The following is a 6304-nucleotide window of genomic DNA, read 5'->3' as shown; positions in this document are numbered from 1 at the left end:
AATTCGAAGACATGCCATCACAATTTTGATCCTCTTTAGTAGGGATGCGAAGTACGGTGGAACAGCACTTTACGGTGGAACAGCTTAACGAGCACTTTACGGTGGAGCAGCTTAACGAGGACCCATGCAGCACACCCTCGGTCCCTACTCAGACTAATCCAAATGGTCACCCACCCGCTCACTGACCTGCTAGGTAATCTGCTAGGAACCATGCCTCTGCGGAACCTTTATCAAGTAGAAAGACAGATAGTACAATTTAAATAAAGACAGAACGAAGACACATCCATGGTAGGATAGGATTCGAACCCGCTACCTCCACACTACAGAACTTTTGGCAGGGGATAACGCTCGGTCTCAAAAAACGCGGGTGGCATGGATCCTCTTCATCATCAACTCAATTCGACTTTGATAGACAATAATTGCCAATCGTTATCGATATTAAGGGATATAAAATACGGGGCAAGACTGGTACCAAACGAGCTCTTCGTATCTCTGCTTTGTTGTTGTGAGTTTTTTTTTTGTGAGTTGGTTGTGTATTTAGTCTAATTTTAGATACAACGAAAGAAATCATGTGTCTTTCAAGGTGTGGTGTAATTTTTACTGAACTTTACAGTAAGTCTTTTTCTAATTTTCGCTACTTTTACATACACTTAAAGTTTTTCGAGATAATTGATGGTATGCTTGTAATTGCCTAAATTTTGGAATAATTAATATATCTCTTTTATTAACTTGGTTCAATTGTAAAATCTAAAAATAGTTCTTTTTCGAATATTTTGATAAATATTGGCTTATTTAGAGTATTACTTTTAAAATTATCAGTTTCGCTTAGTTAAAATTCTCTTTAGATTATTGAGTAAAAACGACTTGAGTTTTACGAAACAATAGTTTTACTCTTTTATTTATATATATATATATATATATTTTCACGGGATTTAACGTGATTATTAGTTTTTGAATACTAGACATTGCACATACTTTAAATACTGTATCTAAAAGTCTGCTTTCAAAACTTAGTAATTTTTTCCCTCTCCGATATTGAATTGACTTATAAAGTTTTGTGACTATTTCAGACTTAATAGACTTCCCACTAAATTCCAAAATATTAAATATTCAAGCTTAATAATAGAGTTTAGTGTTATAAATTTTTTTTTAAATTTAGGTTGCATAAACTTTTAATTTTGTTAAACAAAGTCTTTGTGAAGTCCGAGCTTAGTTCGTTTCTACCTTAGAATCATATATGGCAGTACTTTCGTTACTTGTACCGCCGGTACAAGTAAAAAGTGCGTACTTTTACTTGTAATTCGTTACTTTTAAAATTTAGTACTTTCGTTACTTTTTTAGGGAAAAAGTACAAGTATTTGTAACGGAAATACCAAATTAAATCGTTACTTCTTCCTAAAACTCTGTAAGGTTTCTAGAAAGAAAGAAAAAATTAAAAAAAAAAAATTCTTGCGTTTTTGCGGAAAATGATTTTCTCGCATGACTTCAGCATTAGCCATTGTTACAAATAAAACTGTAGACTGTTCTGTTTCAACTTATACTGCACGTTCAATTATTTTTACTAGTTCAAAGATCACAAAGCTATCTGAAACCCCGTGTTTGCTTTGTTTATGTTTGTGCTTTTAAAACTAGTTTCTAAAGAGTAAAACAATTTTACATCAACGGTAATTTAAATAAATAAAAATAATAAACTAAAAATTAAAATCAATTGATAAAATTTCTTTTTCGGGCAAATCCATAAAAAGTTTGATATTAAAATTATATTTGATTTTAAAATTATATTATACGATTATATTATAAAATTATATTATAATATTCTTCCGAATTTAAAAGTAAATTAATGTCCATAACTTTCAAAATTAAAAAGTAATTAAATAAATAACAACAATTTTGCAAAAACATTAAAGAACATAAGAATATTATTCAATAAAATTTTAGGTTACTATGAATTTTCGATTTCCTGGAAATCTACTTTTAAATCGTTACTTTTTTTAAAAATACTTGTACTTTTACTCATTACTTTTTAAAAGTAACGTTGCCATATATGCTTAGAACACTGAATTCACTATTTTCCTGATGAGTTCTAGTTTTTCACCGATAATGACTTCAGTCGAGTGAGGGAAATGTGGCTGGGGGTTTTGGGATATACCATACTGTAAAGTATATGTAAAATTTATGTATTGAAAATCATATTTTTTTTATGCTAGTTATATTATATTTACCTTTAAAATTTTGTTTAATTGAATAAGGTGTGTGTGTGTGTAATCCATTACCTTTTATGTGTATGCAAAAATTATAAATACAGTAGTTGTTGCATTTAAAATTTTATTTTTGTAACAACCATTTTAGCTTTTATAATAATATAAAGAACAAAATTGAAGAGTCAAATTTTCCATTTTTCGTCAATTTTTCTGAAATATTACATTTCGTATGTCTGCTCTTCTAGAATGACAAACGCTCGTTGGCTCCAATCTACGGCTATTCTGTGAGCTTCTGCTTGCAACATTTTACTAATTGAAGCTGTATGTGTTGGCTATTACCATCAATTTATGTTTTGTGAAACAAAAATAGATTAAGTAAAAACGTCATCAGTACTTTGTTATAAAAGGATTCGCCACGGATCGGCGAGTTAAAATTCTATCCGCTGACCGATTAAAACATTCCTGCGGGTTTGCCCATCCCTCCCCTAGAGTGAAGAGAAGCTACCCTCCTTGAAATGCGCTATTGTTTCCATAGCAGCAGTCGGCCTCAGACTTTGTGGCGGGGGTAGTTTTTACCGTAGACAAACTATAGGTTTACAAGTCCATTTCGTTTTTATTCGGTTTCGCTACCCCATATATGTCTAGGATCTCTCCTCTTCTGTTTCCTTAAATCAGGAAAGTTTAATATCGTTATACAGTTAATTAGTTCGTATGTAGTTACTCAAATGTGATAACCTTCAGCCGGTGCGATTAATTATAATGAATTTTACCTAGAGTGCTTCTAATATGGCCAGGTACTAAAAGATTCTTTGTAAAATCTTGCATATTATCAATATCATCAATTAGCATATTATCATTTTATGTATAATCGATTTCATGATTTTATTCGGGATTTCAGGATTCGGGATTTACTTCTGAAGTAAACAGATTAAAAAATTCGAAACAGTTAAAATCTCATTCAGACAAGAAATTTGTCGGAGAACTGTAAAATGAACTAAAATATTAAGTCTTTTATTTTTTCAATTCTTCTCGGAATTGGAGATTTTAAGTTAACCGCCTGAATATATAGCATCGAACTCTAGTATTGTAGTAGTATTAGTTTAATTTCATCTATCTATTAGTAATAAGTATACAACGTTCATCAACGAACTTGAAGTATATTTCGTATAAGTATAAAAACATACTTCACTGTATATGCAACAAATTTCATATTTTTAATAACAGGTTTCCCATTTTCTTGCAGGATCCAAGAAACTACCTGAAAATAGATGTTTGATACTTTACTTCACAAAGTTTTTTACGCTAGATTAAACAATCTATTCCATACAGGAGAATGTTGGTCATCATTATCCGATTTAGATTGGGTAAGGAAGTTAAGATTTATTTTGATCTGGTCAAAGAATTGTTTAATAGAAATTTTATTCTATGTGTCTACTGATTAACATTTCATCATTAGAACGTTCGCTTTTGAAAACCTTTTAAATTTTTGATCCATCTTTTGAAATGATATTAATTTTTTCGCACTCACAAATGAAAATGAAAGTAGACTCATAAAGACACTTGAATATTTTTAAGCTTTGATAATTTAACCTTTTAGTTTGAATAAATTAAATTTTCAATTTATTATATATTATATAAACTTTATATAAAGACATATCCTTTTCTGAAAATTTCGAGTTTTTGCCCTCAGAATTTTGTTACAATTTAAATGCATTTCCAGAACGTAGATTTTTTACTCCAGGACACATAATAGTGTACTTTAGACTTCCTTGAAACTTTGCATGTAGATTTTGTATAATGGAGACGAACTAAGAGCTAGGGTGCAAGCGTGAATTTGTTATTTCTATCAAGCCTTAAGAATATTAAATTTTTCATTAAAGATTCAATATTAAGGTATAGTTAATTCTTTTTGAAATTACAAAATAGTTAACAACTCGGGTAATAACGTTAATTTAGGTATTTTGAAATTTATGAATTAGAATTTACTGTAGAGCCTTTAGCGTGGCATGAAACATGTGTAGTTTTGAACTTATTTTGACTAATATTTTATACATTTTTAAACTTTACATTAAATTTAATTTTAAGTCTTAAAAATTGCGTAAATCCTTCCACGATCAGTCTGATGGTATCGAGTTTCTAAACCATGAACAGACTGAGGATATTTTACGTCAGAACTGTGGTCGGTTAGAGCGAAGAGCAGAATTGGTATCTCTCAGCCTATGCTTAGGTAGCATCATTGGAAGGCTTAATCTCGGGGGGGGGGGCACCACGGCACTTAATTGGTTTTTTAAGGCTACTCCTAGAATCGTGAAACTATCTTAAATCGATTTTCTAACTTTGACCATTTTATAATTAAATGATATAAAAAGCATAATAAAATCTCAAGAATTTATAAAACATTTGACAATATTAGTGTTATTTTGCTTTTTATTAGAAAAACACTTTTCTCGATAAAAATTTTGCATTGAACTGAAAATTGAATAAGTTCCATGCTCTACAATTTTGACAATCCCATGAGACTTTTTTGACACTCTAGATCAATAAAAAAAAACTTGTGCCAACTTATTTTGAAATTTTCTAGCTGCAACATATTTTATAGTAATTTCAATGTTCCAAAACGTTCATAAAGGTACTATTTTCATGTTTTTTTTTCAAAACTTTCTTTCTGCTCAGTATGGAAATTAGTTGAATAATGCGTAGATTTTTCCCTACAATCTAAAAAGAAATGTAAATAGAGTTGAAATTAACAAATCTTTATATTTAAAGAGAAATTTAGTGCAAAGAGCTTATTTAAACTTAAAAATGGAAATTTTTTTTAAAAAAAATTGAATTTTCTTGTTATAGCATGAAATACGTACCAAATTGTTTATAATTATAGAGAATATTAAAAAACAATCTCTTTCAAGTTACAGCAATGTAACAGTATTTTTAAGTACTATTTAGCAATGTAAAGCATTTGTGAGTCATTTAGTTACTTGGTTGTATACTTCTGTTGATGAAAGCCAATTATCAACCAATAAAAGCCAATTATCGATGATCAGGAGGCTAATAAAATTTGGTAATTTCTCCAAAGCTCCAAAATAACTTTTACGAATATCTGACTGTAAATCTCTTAATTTCGTGGTTATTTAGAGTTTTTGGTAATTGAAATTTCGTTCTCATTCAAATTTCGTCTGTCTTTGTTAATAGATTTCTGTGATAAATAATTGAAAAGCAAGCATATAGTTCAGAGGTCCTGCGAGTAGAAATTAAATGTTCGGACTGATATGGACATAGTTACAAGTTTTTAAGAATTTTGTAAAATGAAGATTTTGTAAATGACTCGGGAGGTTTACTGAGATTTGCGTAGCTAATAGTTATAAAACTTCACCCAATAATATCAAACACTGCCTCTAACTAAAGTAAAATCCCTATGTTAATTTGACCATAAGAGTAAAGACATTTTGTTTTATGTTTAAAACTAGGCTTTGCATTGAGTACTTCATCGTCATATAGTCTCCTTGGGAACCATATTTTCAAAGATGTCCGTTGCTGACCTAGCTGCCATGAGAACCGTAGTTCGCCAAGATGTCCGTTGCTGACCTAGCTGCCATGAGGACCGTAGTTTGCCAAGATGTCCGTTGCTGACCTATCTGCCATGAGGACCGTAGTTTGCCAAGATGTCCATCTGACCTATCTGCCATGAGGACCGTAGTTTGCCAAGATGTCCATTGCTGACCTATCTGCCATGAGGACCGTAGTTTGCCAAGATGTCCATTGCTGACCTATCTGCCATGAGGACCGTAGTTTGCCAAGATGTCCATTGCTGACCTATCTGCCATAAGGACCGTAGTTTGCCAAGATGTCCATTGCTGACCTATCTGCCATAAGGACCGTAGTTTGCCAAGATGTCCATTGCTGACCTATCTGCCATGAGGACCGTAGTTTGCCAAGATGTCCATTGCTGACCTATCTGCCATGAGGACCGTAGTTTGCCAAGATGTCCATTGCTGACCTATCTGCCATAAGGACCGTAGTTTGCCAAGATGTCCATTGCTGACCTATCTGCCATGAGGACCGTAGTTTGCCAAGATGTCCATTGCTGACCTATCTGCCATGAGGAC

The 6304-nt window shown here is 31.7% G+C and overlaps 1 long non-coding RNA gene across 1 annotated transcript; it reads left to right on the top strand.

Moving 5' to 3' along the window:
• Window positions 1-477: 477 nt before the first annotated feature.
• Window positions 478-5691, top strand: LOC147817060 (uncharacterized). Its single transcript, XR_015430086.1, has 3 exons — window positions 478-612; window positions 3445-3565; window positions 5666-5691. It is a non-coding gene; the product is annotated as an uncharacterized LOC147817060 (long non-coding RNA).
• The last annotated feature ends 613 nt before the right edge of the window (window positions 5692-6304 follow it).

The sequence above is a fragment of the Parasteatoda tepidariorum genome, chromosome 1 (genome assembly GCF_982258835.1).
Source record: "Parasteatoda tepidariorum strain Cologne lab strain chromosome 1, Ptep-v5.0, whole genome shotgun sequence".
NCBI classification, from domain to species: domain Eukaryota; kingdom Metazoa; phylum Arthropoda; class Arachnida; order Araneae; family Theridiidae; genus Parasteatoda; species Parasteatoda tepidariorum.
This window is presented reverse-complemented; position numbering and strand designations above follow the sequence as displayed.